Below are 18,370 nucleotides of genomic sequence, written 5' to 3'. Positions count from 1 at the left end.
AGAAATCCAATAAATCGGCAGACTGTGCCATGAAGTGGCAGAAAATTTTTTGTATACCTGTCCAGAATTAGTTTAGCTATTTCCCCAAGGAGCTATGTTTAAGACTCCAGTAACAACAGAGCTGTGTTTTTTTGTGTTGTGAGCAGAGAAAATGGACTACAGAATATTAGTCTTAGTGCAATGAGGTCTGTGAGCATTTCACCCAAACACTGATGAATCCCTAGTGAGGTTCAGTTACAAGAAGGAATTCATTCTTTTTACTACTTGAACTATTACTTGCATTATTACAGTGCTTCCTAACCCTTGAATGACTAAACATTGGGAAAGCACAACTTCCAAGAGCTCACTGGATTAAGTACGAAGATGGCAAATTATGGTATTGGCCATGCATAGACATCTTTGGGAAGGGGAATTCTGTTCAACTGGAACTCCTGGTCTCAGGAGACACCGAGCAGTTAGTAGTGCCTAACTAACCTATTCAGGAACCTTGTCCACATGTAGGAAATATGGATTCAAAATTTGAAGATATTCCTCTAGTTTCTTTCTTTTAGAATGTAGTAGAAGAGAAATTGAACTACTTGAGTGTAGTACAGATCCTTGTAAAAGGAGCCATCACCTCTACTACCTTCTTCTTTTGAGGATAACTCATGTTCATCTTAGCAATTTCATTTAGAGTAGTTTGATACTCTCAGATATATCGACCATAATTTAGCAACATCTCATTTTCCTTCATGTAACAGTTAGAGTTATGGTTTTTATGAAGCTTTTTCCACAGACATTTTTGTTTAGAACTAATACACAGTGTATGAACATTGATTCTTTAATATAGCACCTTTAAGATGCCTTTTTAAGATGCATCACTGCATCACTCCTTTCTCCTTCACTCTCATAGGCAAAATAAATGTTTTCACTTTACTGTAGAACAAAATACAAATTTGTGTTATTTTTTTATTCAGCTGATGCTTCAGGGCTTATTCAATCTATTTAAATCTACTGTAAGGTGTGTGTATGCAATTTTAGGTATACGTGCCATGTACTAGGCATACTAGTGTAAAATAAATGAAAGAGCTCTCTCTCTCTTTCTCTCTCTCTCTCTCTCTCTCACACACACACACACACACACACTTTCTCTCACACACACACTCTCTCTCTCTCTTTTTCAGTCTCTCCTTCTACCTTTATTACCTTTATTTTAATGCTTAATATAATGAGATACATTCACTAGCACCCTTATGAATGATACACAGCTGTGATTAAATGGACTCTCAAGTATACTCGTCATCATGCTAGGCTCATTTCAATCATACTTCAAGTGCCATCATCAGTATATCAAGCCATCCTTAAGCCTATGCATTATAAATTCTACATAATTGCTTCGTGCTCCTGATCTAAATTCAGGATTGTCACATATTGAAGCTACCTTCATCCTACCATTTTAATCCTTAAGATGAAACACATACTTGGAATCTAATAATTGCAATGTCTCTCACAGCCATGGAATAAGTGTTGGTGACATGTAAACACAATAACAGTACATAATATCATTAAATTAATGTTAATTTTACTTTTTATATGTGAATTTCTTACTTGCTCACCTTCTCTCTATTGAGAAAACGTAACTGTTAGGAGCTCGAATGCTAGTTATTGGTCAATATATATATATTTTAAAAACCTTAGGGAGTAATACAGATTTATTTAAAGATCTAGCATGTGAATGTGAATCATTTTCAAGAAGGCTGCCAATAATTCTGGACTTTTTGAATTTTTTAAAGTCATCATTCTTGTGATGTAAGATTCAGGATTCTATAAAAGTATAACAGAATTATTTAGATTTTTTAAAATGTTTTGCAGTTTATATCGTTTGTTAAAGTATTGCAGTTTGCAATGATGTAAAATGTTATATGATATGCCAATAATTCTGTCACAGGTTTTTGAAGATACAGAAGTGAGGAAAAAAAATTAAACATTGTGTGTAAAAGTTTTGCTCATTTTCATGAAGGGTGTCAATAATTCTGGACTTGGCTCTGTATACTTTTGACAATAAGTGTATCCAAGCTTTTTTCTTAGTTTTTTAAAGTCGTCATTCTTGTGAAGTAATATTTATGGGATTTTAGTAGCTATCATGGTGTAAGGTGTTCCTATAATGGTGACAGTGATATTTTGCTTTTCTAAAAAAAAAAAAAAAGAAAAAAAGAAAAAAGGTTAAAGGTCAGAATAGAACAAATATTTTTTAATTAGGCTCATTAACAAAGTATCTGCAGCAATGATCTTCCCGGCCACTGCCCAGGCACTGTAGGCTTTTTTAAATAAATGTACAATGTTTACACAGGATCCATGTTTGTCTCATTTTCACACTTTTATCTCTGTCCAAAGGTTGAATTCAGACATAACATATTGTGACTGCATGTAATTGTTTGGATTCAAGGAGACCTGTTGTTATGAGACCATGTTAAACCTCACAGCCTGTCTGAGTCTGAAATGAATCATTGAACTCAATTTAGCTAATTTGACTGCTGTCTCTCTCTGTCCCTGGACATAATGTATTCTCAAAACCTGCCATGAGCCTGAATTAATTATGCCATTCGTGTGAATTAGCACCCACTGTGTTCAGCTGGAACATGGTGGATAGGTTGCTTGAGCATTGATTTTCCACACAACGGACTCATTCGAAGCACACAGAAAGTCAAAGAAACTCTGACTTTCACATTTGCAAAAAGTAGCATGTTATATGCATAATGGCTAAATCATGAAAGGCACAAATTTTGCATCTTACCAAAGACTCATTATTTAGTCGAATCACGTCCCTCTGCTGAATACACGATACACAATATCATGCATCATGAACTGTTCGTGGCTAGGCATGTAATCCTGTCTTACACATTTCCATCAATCGCATTTAATGAGTGTTCACTGCAAACATGTATCATGTTATTAGAAGTAAAACAAAAGTCAATGGAACTTATATTGTGCCATTTGTATAATCTAGCACCTGAAAGCGACTGATTGGTTATTACTGTTGGAACATGGCCAATAATCCTGTTGTTCTATTACAAGCCTAGGCAATTCATGAAACTTGGCAGGATAGTGGTCATCATAGTCATTTGCTTTGTCCTTATTTTTTTAAAGTTCATTCTGCATCACATAATTGAAATATGTATATTAAATAGCATAGCACAAAATATGACCATCACAACTAAAATATCTCATATACAGTACAGTGTATTTGCAATTTATTTGACCATCTGAAAATGTCTGTGAACTGAAATATTTTCCATTTTGAGTAGTGAGGAGTTTAATAGCTTTCTCCTACAGATGAATTAGTGCAACGAACAATGTTAATACCTTCATTAGCATTGCTTCAGGCTACCTCTTTGTAAGTCAACATTAGTGGGTAGGAAGAAGCCCCAGGCATATGCTAGAAATGACACTAAACCAAGGGCTCATAACCAGAAAGACTGAAAATTACTGGGTACAAAGAAAACTCATTAGAGATGAAAGGAAAGAGAGGAAGTGTTTTTGGTATGAATCTACATGTCTCCTTGGCATAGGTCCTGGAATAATCATTATCATTCAGCTACAATTAATTTTTTTTATCCTCATGGTTTGTTTTTCTTGTTTAATGGTGCTAGTAGTTCAAAGATTCATAATTATTTAATAAAATTAAATTAAAAATAAGAGCATTGATTTCAGAGGTGCAGGTTAAGTATTTATGTCTTGCTTTTGATCGCAGGTTTTTTGTCCAGTTCTCACGAAATCCCTTGAATGTCAATAGTTACAATTGCTACAAATAATTCATATATAAGCTTTGAGTACTTCCATCTCCTAACCGGACTAATACGGTGTTTGAGCGATACTGACCAATGAAACTGTGCATAAATTAGCTATATCTTGTGAAAATATTCCACCACCCAGCTGAAATTTGCAGGTTAATTAGTTTTGCAAATGAGCTTGAATATCTGTATTTGTGAGAGAATCCCCCCCCCCCCCCCCCCCCCCCTCATTTTCACTTAATTAAAAAGCGCTTGCTCAAAGGCCAATCTACGCCAGTTGTTCATGCTTTCTTATCTAGAATTCATCAACAGATCTGCCCTGTTCAACTGTAAGTGCTACTGGAAGCCACGAAACGGTAGACCACACAAACGGATAATGATCTGGGGCTGTTTTTCAGGGTTTAGTCTAGGGCCTTTAGTTCCAGTGAATGGTACTAGAGGGCCTAGACTTCCTACTTTGTGGCAACAGTTTGCACCAGTTTGGGGAAGGAATTGTCCTCTTTCAGCATGACTGTGCCCTTAAGCAAAAACTGAGGTCCAAGTGAGGTTTGGCTTGGAGGAACTCCAGTGGCCTTCACAGAATTCTGATCTCAACCCCATTGAACACCTTTGGGATGAATTAGAACATAGATTGCAAGCCAGGCCTTCTCATCTAACATCAATGCTTGACCTCACTAATGCTCTTTTAACTGAATAGGCACAAATTAACACAGACACACTCCAGTTTTGGAATGGAATATCAAAAACTCATATAGGTATGATGGTCAGGTGTCCAAATACTTTTGGCTACATAGGATATAGACGTGCCATTCACTTTAATAGGTTCACCTGTACACCTGCACATTTACGCTGTTATCCAATCAGCCAATCATGTGGCAACAGCACAATGCATAAAATCATGCAGATACAGGTCAAGAGCTTCAGTTATTGTTCACATCAAACATCAGAATGGGGAAAAAGTGTGATCTTTGATCGTGGCATGGTTGTTGGTGCCAGTGTCTGAGTTTGAGTATTTCAGACACTGCTGATCACCTGGGCTTTTCACACACAGCAATCTCTAGAGTTTACTCAGAATAACTTTCTACAAAAAACATCCTGTGTGCAGAGGGTCTGCAGGCTGAAACACTTTCTTGATGAGAGAGATAAAAGGAGGCTGTTTTGATCTGACAGGAAGTCTGTAGTAACTCAAATAAGGACTATGTGCAACCGTGGTGTGCACAAAAGCATCTCAGAATGTACAACACATCAGATCTTGAGGTGGATGGGCTACAACAGCAGAAGACCACATAAGATTCCACTCCTGTCAGCCAAGAACAAGAATCTGAGGCTATCATGGCCACAGGCTCACAGAAACTGGACAGCTGAAGACTGGAAAAAGAACAGAAAGAAATAATCTTCAACTGTCCAGTTTTGATGAGCCTGTGCCGATGATGGCCTCAGATTCCTGTTCTTTGCTGACAGGAGTGGAACCCAATGTGGTCTTCTGCTGTTGTAGCCCATCCACTGCAAGAAGATGTGTTGTGCATGCTGAGATGCTTTTCTGCTCACCACAGTTGTCAAGACTGATTATATGAGTTACTGTTTCCTTCCTGGCAGCGTAAACCAGTCTGGCCATTTTCCTCTGACCTCTCTTATTGCCTCAACAAGGCATTTCCACCCACAGAACTGTCGCTCACTCAGTGTTTTTGTTTTTCACATCATGCATTTATGTATAAACTCTAGAGACTGTTGTGTGTGAAATTCCCAGGAGATCAGCAGTTTCTGAAATCAAACCAGCCCATTTGGTACCAGCAACCCTGCCACAATCAAAGTCACAGGGATCACACATTTTCTTCATTCTGATATTTGATATGAACATTACCCGAAGCTCTTGACCTGTATCTGCATGATTTTATGCATTGTGCTGCTGCCACATGATTGGTTGATTAGATAACTGCATGAATGTGCAGGTGTACAGGTGTTCCTAATAAAGTGGATGGTGAGTGTAAATAAGAACTGATTGCAATTTTACAAAAAAAAAAAAAAAATTGTGGTGGAATTGAAAAAATGTTACACAATAAGGAAATAATGTCCTGAGGGAGCCGGAGAGATTTGTTTCAAGTTCCATCCTTTTGCTCATAACTAGGTCATTTCATGTACAGTTCATGTAGTCCCCAAATGTATGTCTTCATTTAGTGAAATTTCACACCAGTGGTGATTTGTATGTTTCCCATTACTTCTGCTCAATATGTATGTCAAGTCCTGTCAGAATCATTGTGCAAGTATTATTGTTCAGAGGCTGTAGCTCAGCAGAGGCTTATGCGTGGCAGGTCCAAAGAGAGCAACATGAGAAGTTTGTCAGTCAGCCCTTTTATTCAGTTGTAATGAAAGTGAGAGAGGCGATGTGGACTGGGAAAGGAAGCAGGACAGGCAGCTACGTTGGCACACGTTGGAGTGCAGATTCAGTCCCTTTTGTCTAGCAACGGTTGCCGTGCTGCTGACCCAACCCCATAACATGCACCTGCATTTTAATGAAGATATTTGCACTGGATCTAATTACTGCCAGATTTCAGACACCACTTCAACAGACAAATTTTCAAAACCTTCTCTTTTCCCTTGCAAAGGAGATCGGATAAGAAACATTGTTTATGCTTGATTACTTGTTTGTGCTTCAAGCTAACGTCATCCCTCAGATAAGCAGATTTAATATCACTACAGTACATATATATATATATATATATATATATATATATACATAATGTGTGTGTGTGTGTGTGTATGTGCATATGGCAGAAGAACTAAAAGAGGGGCTTTGCATTATGGTAAATGGTACATATCAATGATTTCACAGGAAAAAAAAAACTAAACGCGTAAAAATGTTAATGACAGTGTACTATACAACCTTTAGAAAAACTAATTACTCACACAGGTCTTCTTCTCCTTGTGATGACCTTCCACAGACATAATGATTGATAATCATTGCTATGCCTACACCTAAACTTAACCATAACCTTATCCTCCGTCATCTCAGTGGATCTTTTTAAAAATGTTTATTTTTTATTATTTTTTTAATAAAAGTTGCAAAGAAAAGAGCTGCCAAAACTGTCAGATCTTCCTATACTTATGGGGACTTTTGGTTTCTATCAAGATATAAAAAAATGTCGACACCCCAGTGGAAAAAACTGAATTTTGCTGTTATCCTGCATTTGGATAAAGAAGGAGAAAGACGAATATTTAAAGCCATGTGATGTTCATCAGTAATATAAACAAAGTGATTAGCATGTCCTTGTTTTTTTTATAAATTGCTCCTGGTGCCACCTGGAAAAGAGCCAGTATTTTTTTTGCTTGTCTCATGGGAATTACAAGTCCAGAAGAGTTTCCTTGGCTGATCTGAGATGAGGGGAAAGTTTTCCTGAGATGACATCCTCCTGGTTGTCTCATTCTCATGCTAAGAGTTAACTCAAGACTCTAGATCAGTAGCTCTCAGTAGCTCTTTGACTGCCACTGTTTCCCATTCAGCATGGTTTCTTATCAGTATGAGTAACAGTAATTTACAATTAGAAAAATACTACACATGACACAATTCCTGTAGTAAATCATTCATCTCTGTAATGTCCGCTTTTGTAGCTGCTTGTGGTCTTATGGCTCTGTTCCAGCTGTCCACTGGGCCTGTGAAATATTGTGTGCTCAGATGTATAATACACATGCCCCCCCTCTCTCAGTATATGTTTTCGGATGAAAATAGTAAAGTATTGTGAGAAGTAGTAGGAGTGTATTTTTCCCTGAGAATGAGGATCATATAACTCTTTTTTTATGTGTATTTAAACTCATTTAGGGAAAATAGCTGTTTATTCAGAGTTAAAAAATGTTAAAAGCAGTGGTGGAGTGTACAAAAAACACTAACTTGAGTACTTGCTACTATTAGTAATAATTCACTTGACAAAAAAGCAGTAGTGCTCAAGATAATTGAGTTTAAGATCATTTAGAGTCAGTAAGTCATCTGCTGAAAAACTACAAAGTAATTACTTTACAAATGTTTCTATATGTTTACAATTGGCACAACTAATCCAAAAATGTTCCATATTTGAGGAATGCATTTTTGAACAATTTCATGTTAACCAAGCAAGTGAGCTATGCTGAAGTGAACACCACCTCCATTAACCATAGTATGTAAAGAAGAGTACCGTTAGTTAGCTAGCCAAATGCTTTTGGGGTTTCAGTGGCTTGCTAGGTTTGTCAGCTAGCTAGCACATGTTAATTAATACATGTTTCTAGCTACATAGGTAGATATCTAGCAAACTTGCCCCATCCGCATTATCCTGAGCATTACCTATAGGCTGTAGCGGCACTTAGATATTTTTAACACAACAGGCAATCGCTGCTGAAAATTGAACTGCTACCTTAAGTTCAACACAGAGCTTTTGTACTGAAAAACATCAAAAGATCTATATAGCTAAATCAGCTAGCTTACCTGTACATTTCCACAGGTTGGATGTTGAGCTCGGAAGAGCATGAAATGAGCAATGAGAGTAAAGGCTGATATAATTTCTATGCCAATAAAAATATTTAATAATATATATTTAAATTTTAATTAATATTGATAATAATATGTGAGCATTATACATACATATATATTAATGGATTTATACTTGATTTTAACCATTGAATTTTTATCTACAATATATACAATACATAAAAAAATATTTTTTATAATAAAGAATATATGCCAATAAATGTCTGACAAATACACAAACAATTCTTAGTTGTTGACAAATGATATGATAGGATATGATAGAATATGATATATGATGTGATACGATATGATACCATAAAAGCTCCGAGTAAAGCTAATTCAGGTTAGCTCTTATACTTGCAATTTCTTAAGCTTGTGAGTCGATTATGGCACAGGATGAGTCCAGCCTGCCTCAAGGCCAATGCAGTATTGTTTACCTGACCTGCTATTGATTTTCTGATGCCTGTGAGGAGATAGGTGGTTACTAATACCTAACAAATACTTTGATGCTCTTAGTGAAAATTCATCAATATTCTATTTTCACCATTCGCTAACATCATTCATGTGGAACTGTGATCAGAATACATCCAGTAAATGTATGTTGTTTGGCAGAGCATAAAGATGTAAGGCCACTTCTAACCCGAATGATAAGACGTGTTTGGCTAAGATGTGTGTTTGGGTAAGATGTATATTTGACAATGAACTCTGCATGACTGAGGAGATATGAGATTTCAACTGCACTGCTGTTTATTATCATGATGAATGTATTGTAGTGTATTGTGGAGCTTTTTATCAGGACAAATGGATAGGACCCCTCTCATAAAAATGAAGCACAGACAGAGCAGGCAGAGTAATATGAATATGTATATGTCACCCTAAATATTTCATAACAAACACAATGACCAGCATGTTAAAAGCAATTAAATTCAATTTTATTTGTAGAGCACTTTTGGATGTAGCTCTGGATGTAGATTTAGATCCGTAATGAGGAAGCCAGAGATGACAGTGGCAAGGAAAAACTCCCTGAGATGTCATGAAAGAAGAAACCATGAGAGGAACCGGATTGAAAAAAGGGAGTCCATCCTCTTCTGGGTGACACCAGATTAGTGGCATTATAAATCATATATGCGTATGTATATTGTATACAGGTGTAGAAGAGTAATGGAAAAGGAAATCAATGTGTTTCATTTTAAGTGATGAATAGGCAAAGACCAACAACTTTTTTGGGAAAAGAAAAAATGGTTTTGAAACAATGAGCCATTTGGGAGTTGAAAGAGCCAACTCTTATTGCTGATTGCTCTGACTCATGACAAACTAATCGTCACTATTCTCTACAGACGTTTAAGGATTGGAGTTAGTAAGATAAGTAGCTGTGAGCTCTCCCACATCCTCAGAACATTAACTCTGAATTGTCTGTTCAAGGCCTATCAGTGACCCAGGCACATCATCAGTACGTGCTGTGACTCATCATCATGTGCAGAGTTATAATCAGGGGTTAAATTAAGGTCCAGTACTTTAATTTAATGGATATGTAAATGGCACAGCATGGCATAATGGTGAAGATAACGATGATAATGTAATACAGTTTCATACTGTTTTATTTTTCAAGCAAAATGTGTTTATGCTGGGAGTTTAATGGCTTTACTCAATCATGTTTCTTTGCCAGAAAAGAGTCAAAAGATTTTCATAACTGACAAAATTGACACAAAATGGAATACTGAAAACTTAAGGCCTGGCCATCTTATTGTAGTGGGTTACATTAAACTCTTAGGATGGATTCACACATAATCACATTTCCATCATGTCTACATGTAATGCATAAATTAAACAGCTCTGTTCCCACATTGCTCGCATCCATGAAAAAGTGGAGCTTCCCCACCTCCTCAATCCCAGTTTAACCCAATTTGGCCTACATTAATCATGCCAAGCACAATGGTGTTGTGTTTCGAGATGCAGTCACAGCTAGCATGATGAAATATTATTATAAAAAATTCAATTCTATCATGAGCATTGCTGCCAGGCTGTATTTCTTTTTCTTTTTTTTTTTTGAGAAAGGTGTCTTTATTTAAACTTAATACATGACTTTTCTCTCTTCACACTGTTCTGGTTGCTTAGAATGAATTAACCCCATTATTTATACAGTTTTGTCTTACATAAGTGTGGAAAAGCTAGGACATTTCAGGCATCAGGCAAACAAAAACATGTGTCACATTGGTAATTTACTATGAAGTAATATTTTGTTCCCTGCTTTAAAAAAGAAGCTGTCAAAGTGTCATAGCTGCATTGTAGCAAATTCAGTTCAAATGAATAGTGAGTCGCTTGTTGACAAGTTGGTGGATGGTTTTATTCAAAGCAATGTTAATACATTTTGTATGTTAATTTTCATTTTTTTTTTTACTATTCTGAACAACTTAATTCGTAACATTATAAAAAAAATACATACACTGAAAAAACATAAATTCTACGTGGATGTTTCAAAAATATAGAAATTTTCCAAGCAAATAATAAAATGCTCATGGATGTAAAATGACTCCACAGTGCTCAGTAAAGCGTAATTGCTTAAATTTAATTTCATGCTTTAACTGCAATTTGATCCGTGTGTGTGTGTGTGTGTGTGTGTGTGTGTGAGTGCATGCTCATGGCATGATAGTTCACTTGGGAATAACATGATACACATTCCACATTAAAAGTAATCACAAAAATCTCTAAAATTATACCATGCCCATTTAGTACTGAGATGGAGATCATTAGCTTTTTCCATGAAAAAAACTCAACCATGTGATGAGTTCTCAGACTATCTGCTTTATCAACATGCTCTGTATACTGAACTTTGGGTAAAGTTCACTAAGTGAGCTCAGTAGTTCAAGGTTTCACAAATGAGTTGTATAAATAAGCCAGTTTTAAAAGGTCAGCAGAAGCTTTTGGTTTTGTTCAGCCCAACACATTTAGCAGTGTTATAACTGCTCGCTGATTTTTTGCCTCAAAAGGCAAGAAGAATCTAATCCGCTCAATTTTATACTTGACTGAGTTTTATACTTGAGATCAGTGTATTAGCCGAGATACAGTTGCGTAAATGACTTGTAAGCTGAAGCCAAGCATTACAGATTGTCTTCATACAGCTGCAGTCACTATGCTATAATATGGTACCATAAAATATAAATATTTCCTAAGGAAAGGCAGTTTTTAGAAATAATCATTTAAAAATTATAATTATAATTTACACAGCTTAAGATCATGCATTAGGGGCAGTGGGTGAATTGTTCAATATTTTCAATATTCCATAACACGTGAAAATAATCAACAGCGGGGCAGTGTGTTTTAATATAACCACACGGTCTGGAGTGTGTTATTCCGCTTACATCACGGCGATTTGCCAATTATTATTAATGAACAACACATCACATACACATTTTAACAGTTTTTAGTTAGATTTAATATTGTGGAACCTCCGTGAGGCAAATTAGTTCCTGTTATCACTTACATTATAGCAATGATAAACAGTCTTTCCTTCACCAGCCTGTCCTTTACTCTCTCTCTCAAAAAAAACAAAGCTTTTTTTCAATTTCAATACAGAAATGTAGCTTCAGGTTCCTCTCTAATCCTTTTTGTAGTACACCTTCAAGCAATTAATTCAATTTCCTAAGAAATCTTAACTCACAAGGACATGCAAACAAAAAGCATCATGTCTTCACAGTTCTGTCAGAACAATTCTCCTACAAATCTAAAAAAAAAAAAGAAAAAACATGCACTGACGTATTTAACTTCATATATATTATTACAAATACCTATATGTCATTAACTACATTTATATTTACCTAGCCCATTTGTATTGTGCTGCTAGCCTGAAGGTTTATATCGTCAGAGCTATTAGCTGTTGTTAGTCCTTTGGTATAATTTACAATCCTAATTAAAAAGTGTGTTATCTGAGGCACAAACAGTGTGATTTCTTTCTTGTTTCTGATTTTTTATTCTTGTACTCTCACTATCATACTTGTAAATTTAAGAACTTCCTCATATTTTTTTATGAGTACTGGCATTTGTGCTTCTTCTACCACTGAAAATAACTTACTAGGGGTTTTCCCCTAAATGTCATAAAGATGAACTTTTAAGGAATGTTAATCTTACCATGACAGCTGCTTAAAATGTAATATAGGAACTGATTTTGTGTAAGGTTTTTTAACAAAAAGTCAACTTGTTGTGTAAAGGGATTAAAATATCGTTATCAAACCTCTGCTGTTAAAGTGATGTATGACAAATAACTACATTAATCCAAATGCTGTTTTACTGTAAGGTTTTTGTTCTCATTTGTGGCTTTTCTCACTTGGCATGCCCTTATATCCTCCCTCCAACTGAGTACTGGTGTGTAGTCTCTAAATCTTATGCTCTTTGAATTATTCTTTGAATAACTTTGCTATTAATTAGACTGGCAACATTTCTAAACTGTATCATAGCTCTCTTAAAACGGTATATATTTGATCTGAATTCTACAACTATAAAACCGTTTTCTAAGCATATTCTTAGTGTCATGGTAGCACAAAAGGGGTGCAGAACGACACTACCCATCAGCCCCTGCATGTCACATGTCTCACTAATCACTCTCACCTGTGTCTTGTTTCACCTTGATTAGTATCACTATTTAAGTTCCAGTTTTTCAGTATCTCATTGTCAAGCTTTTGTTGTAGTTGTCGTCTGTTGTTGTGTGTGCACCACAGTCTCGTTTTTTAGCCTGTATGTTCTTTGATTCATGGCGACAGTTCATGTTTATGATTCTTGATTTCACGTCTTTGGTTGTTTTGTTTGCACTTTATATAATAAATGAACTGGATTTGCATCCGCTTTTGCCTCCTGATCCATGACACTTAGATATACAAATGGCTTGATAGAGCTCAGTCATTAACTGATATTTCCTATTCAGTGCCAGATGGCTATTGGCTGTATTTGTGAATTCTGCAAACTGCCAGTATCTGGCAGTAACCATGGGACAGCAAACAGACCCTCATTTTATTTCATTCTTTGCCCATGGACAAATGCTTCTCATGCCATTCTCCCACAGTGATTCTAGAAAAAGGGTTATCATAAGATCCAATCACAAATTCTATATGCTAATAAACTGCAAATATGGTAAATAATATGTATTTTCTGGTTTCTACTTGTACACTTCACACCAGATCATAATAATGGTGTGTTTATTCTAGGTGTATGTGTGTGTGTGTCTTGGTTACTGGCTCCATTCTGGCTTTTGTCCAGATTTTATCATATGTTTTTAACTACTGTTTTACCCTTGACATACCTTGGGACTATAACAACTTCTTATACTCATATACTTGTCAGCAAGTTCAGGCTCACATTCCTCATTTTCATAACTACTAAAATAATATTAGATAATTGCTATAATTCAGAGTAGTTAATATATGACATGCTTTAGGATGAATAACTGAATAATAAGCTGGACTTGCACACGTCCCCATTTCTGACAGGAAAAAACGCTGGTGTAGCGTTGCATAGAAGCTTTGAGGGTTTCCCCAGAGAGACAATCAAATGAAAAAGTGGTCTAGGAGTATATTGATCATTCCAAACTAGAGAATGTATAGCAATCTGTGAAAACCTGTCAGATGTCCCTGTGACTGAATTCTGACAAACAGCCAGACAAAAATATGTGGACATATGAAATATATTTATGGCAATTTAAGAAGCCATAAATATATTTCAAAAAATGATGTGAAAATATTTTATTTACTTTTTAATCTTGCCTAGGATGTCTGCCAGCAAGGATCATGTTGGACAAGGAGGCAGTTTGACAAACACAGTAAAAACACACAGTCTGCATGAAGATGTCTAAAATCTTGCTAGCTCAGTGTAATTTCCTCACACAGTGAATGTCAAATTGTTGGATCACGTTGGTTCTAGCCTTAGTGAAATGGACATAAGCCTAATCAGTTTAGTTTTAATCAAATACTGGCTGTCAAAATGTCTGTAATGCTGCTGCGCCACAGTGAGAATGGATTCTTTAAATGTAATTTTCTTCCTTTTTACTTTTGAAGATTTTTTTTTTTTTACCAGGCTTTAAAATGCTAGAACTTTACTTGTGGCTGAAATATTTCAGTCCAGAAAGGCCCGTAGTTGCAGTTTAGAAAAGCTATAGAAAGATATTTGGGATGTAAGAATGCGTAAAAAAATTCAAATTTGATATGTTACAATGTCATGATGTGTTGATATGATACATTTAAAAAAAAAAAAAAAAAAAATTCAATTCAAATTTTATTGGTCTCACACACACAACTATACACAGTACGACGTACAGTGAAATGCTTTTTTCGACTGTCTGTGACCATAAAATAGAAAATACATAAACCAGAATTTCCTTGTATACAGGTAGAATATGAAAAATATAAAAATATACTATAATAACCTGAGACAATGCCTGAATATGTGTCTTAGGTTTCCATTTTCAATTGATTAAAACATTCAACTTTGTAAAAGTACAATAATTGAAACTAAATAATGACACAGTATTTGCATGATCCATTCACACCCTGAGCAACATACAATAAAAACAAAAGCTGTGCATTGGAATGTAATAAAATTAAACCTGGCTTTTCTTATTCAGCTGTTAGCTAGTTGTGCTCTCAGAGTCACGTAGCTCTCTGTAGCCCTGGATGTGTGTTTGAATCCTGCTTTCTCCACTACCAAATATGAACTTCCCAATTACTGTGCTGATTTCTTTAACCCGGATTGAATCATTGAGTAAAGGCTGTTGTGTGTGTGTGTGTGTGTTACTTAGTTGTCTAGTTTCAGAGACAGACACAGAAAAGTGTTTTGCTTGTGGTATTAGCGTGGGTGTATTTTAGGCATATTTGCAGATTCAGCACACTGCAATGTTTCAGTCCACCACTCACTCACTGGCCACCAGGGTCATAACCAGACCTTAAATATTTGGGGAAATGTTCCAGTTCCTGCTCACTGCTTGTTGTTTTTCTTGAGCTAACACTCTAGTATGCTACTATGCTAGTATGCTAGCCTATTAGTGCTTGAAAAACAGCGTACTTAGGAGAAATGTTTTTTGTAAATCCCTGTGGTTTTTATAATGAGAGCCTACTTTATTATGCAGTCTGTTGAATGTATTGTTCACAAGCATATAATAATTAATATATATATATATATATATATATATATATATATATATATATATATATATATATATATATATATTTTTTTTTTTTTTTTCAAATAGAGCCGGAGAGTACAGAGTAGCTTTTGGGGCTTTTACAGTTTTGGTCCTGATTCCAATCTTTCCAAAAGTGTACACTGAAAAATACAGTAACCCTGCACTGCTGTACAACACCACTGTGGTCAGCTTTCCACGAACGCATTAAGTGTTCATCAGTTAAACCCTGCTGTCATCTCATATTTGTCACAAACATTCCCATTAGAGTGTAATTTATCTGTCTTCCACTGGTTTAAGTACGGTATATATATTATTTTAAAAAAAGGCACTCCAGTCTCTCTCTCTCTCTCTCTCTCTCTCTCTCTCTCTCTATATATATATATATATATATATATATATATATATATATATATATATATACACACACACACATACATGATGAGTGGTGTATTAAAGCCCATATAAAAGAATGGGAAAATTAAAGAATGCAGTCATCAGCAGGAAGTGGCCGTAAATCTTGTGGAGCAATCGTGGTGGCTCACTTCCCATAATCTACAGCTTGGCATGGTTTTGTTTTCCACTGAACTTGTGAGGTGTTAAACAGAACTGATGGGTTTTCGGACACAGTCTGGGCAAACCAATAATTTTCCATACACAGAAAGCCTTAGCATTTATTAGCTCCTATTTATCTTTGTCATCGAAAGATTGTTATTTAATTATCACCTGTGCAATCACTATATCTGCATGATTGAAATGAAAGACACCTTTTAAATCAAGACCATGGAAATATTTTTGTCACAAAAATATTTGTGGGTTTTTTATACAGTAGAACCTTATATGGCAAACAGTATTATACATAGACGCAGCCTCCATACAGATAAATGGCTCCCTGGGGATTATACCTTAACTGACATTTAAAGCTCTTCCACCAGTGGTAGGGAATGATTTAGCAAATATCTATGTATAACATAATGCTTTTTCCCACACACACGAGCAAAGATGCCATTTTTCATATCATGCAGAATGGTTTTGACAAACAGCATCAAGAAGTTGAGAATAATGCTAATCAGTGCAGTACATCAGCACGGTACTCCCCATCCACTGTTCAGCTCACTGTGCCACAATCTCTGCAGCATAGTGCAGCTAAATGTCCTGTGCCCCTGGCAAAAGTCCAGTCGGATGAATTACGATGTCTTTTATCTAGATTCCAATGCAGGGCCATCTCAGAAAGCTTTTAATAGTTCAGAATTCCATAACAATCCCATGAATATATATAGCACTGATTTGTCATGTTGAACAAACAAACTGAAAACAGTGGCTCAGTCATGAATTATGCCTTATGTTTGCTGATTTAATGTTATGTGCATAAAAATTATTAACAAGACTTTTCTTACTGAAATGGTCATTAATATGTGAAAATAAATAATCCTGAAACTACATTTAGAGTTCTGTTTTTTTTTTTTTGTGTGTGTGTGTTTTTTTTTTTTTTTTTGTATATCAAAATCATAACATGTAATTTCAAATTATATTTTTCAAAGGCAAATCTTACTCCTAGCAAGTGCAAAAGAAAGAAAAAGCATTGGCAAAAAAATTATTAAATACACTATAGTAAAAAAAAGGATTTTATTTAATGTGCTGTGTATTTAATTAAAATATACAAAATTCATATTCAGATAATTTTGTCAGCTTTTGAGCTCCATAGATTAAACCCATTCAATTCAAGTGATCAGTCAAAACACTACTGGAACTCAATAATAACAAGGACATGTTGAACAAACAAAATGAAAACAGTGGTTCAGTCATGAATTACGCCTTATGATTGCTGATTTCATGTTATGTGCTCAGACAAACAATCTTTTACTGAAATGGTCATTAATACATGAAAATAAATAATCCTTCATCACAGAATAATGTTTCTTTGTCTATTTCTTGGAGCCATAGAGTGTTTTGTTCCTGAACTTTCCTGTGAGAGAACACATTAGCTCCAAGCTGACATTATTTATAGGCTGACTTGTTTTTGAGTTATTGAGATTTGGATTAATATGGAGCTCCTACGCTGAACAAAAGTGTACAAATATTAATTTCATGTATTTGAATTATATATGTCACGTCAAATAAAATTCCTTTTTTTCTGTGGTATATTTAATAAATTTACATTTTCATAAAGTAATTTTTTGTTGCACTTTGTATATGTCTAGCATAACTGTTGAGCTAATTTTCTAGCTAGTTAGGCTACACTAATGTTAGGTTTTAGTCACTCATTAGCAGCTAACAGCTAAAATGATATTTTAATAGGAATTTTGATATTTCGGTAGAACATGAAAACTTTAGATGCATTTACAGTTCATACTTTGCATTTTGACTCCACTTAACTCACTTCACTTCACTTTGCGCTCATGCACTTGAGGGTGGCAGATGACTGTGATTGGCTAAATCCTGAAACCATTATGAAATGCTCCATATTTGGCCTAATTTACATAAAACCTGTATGATTTTTTTTTTAAATATCCAAACCATAAAATGTAATTTCGAATTATATTTTTAAAGGCAAATCTTACCCCTAGCAAATGCAAAAGAAAGATTTGAAAATTCATATTCAAATAATTTTGTTAGCTTCAAAGCTCCATAGATTAAACCCATTCAATTTAAGTGATCAGTCAAACCACTATAGGAACTCAATAATAAATATAATAATAATGTTGCTATTATGGTGCGTTGTGAGTTCCACTGTGGTAAACAAATAAAAAAAGCACGGACCCCCCGGCAACACTTCACAGAGCCCCAGGGGTTCCTGGATCCCACTTCGAGAAACGCTGCTTTTGATATTGCCACAGAAAGCCTTTCTTCGCAGACTGTGGATATGGAAACATAATATGTGTGCTTAAGGCGTTTCTAATATAATAAACTACACTAACAAAAGCATTTTTAGTTTAAAGTAGCCTA

The sequence above is a fragment of the Pangasianodon hypophthalmus genome, chromosome 15, assembly GCF_027358585.1.
Source record: "Pangasianodon hypophthalmus isolate fPanHyp1 chromosome 15, fPanHyp1.pri, whole genome shotgun sequence".
Lineage (NCBI taxonomy): Eukaryota > Metazoa > Chordata > Actinopteri > Siluriformes > Pangasiidae > Pangasianodon > Pangasianodon hypophthalmus.
This window is presented reverse-complemented; position numbering follows the sequence as displayed.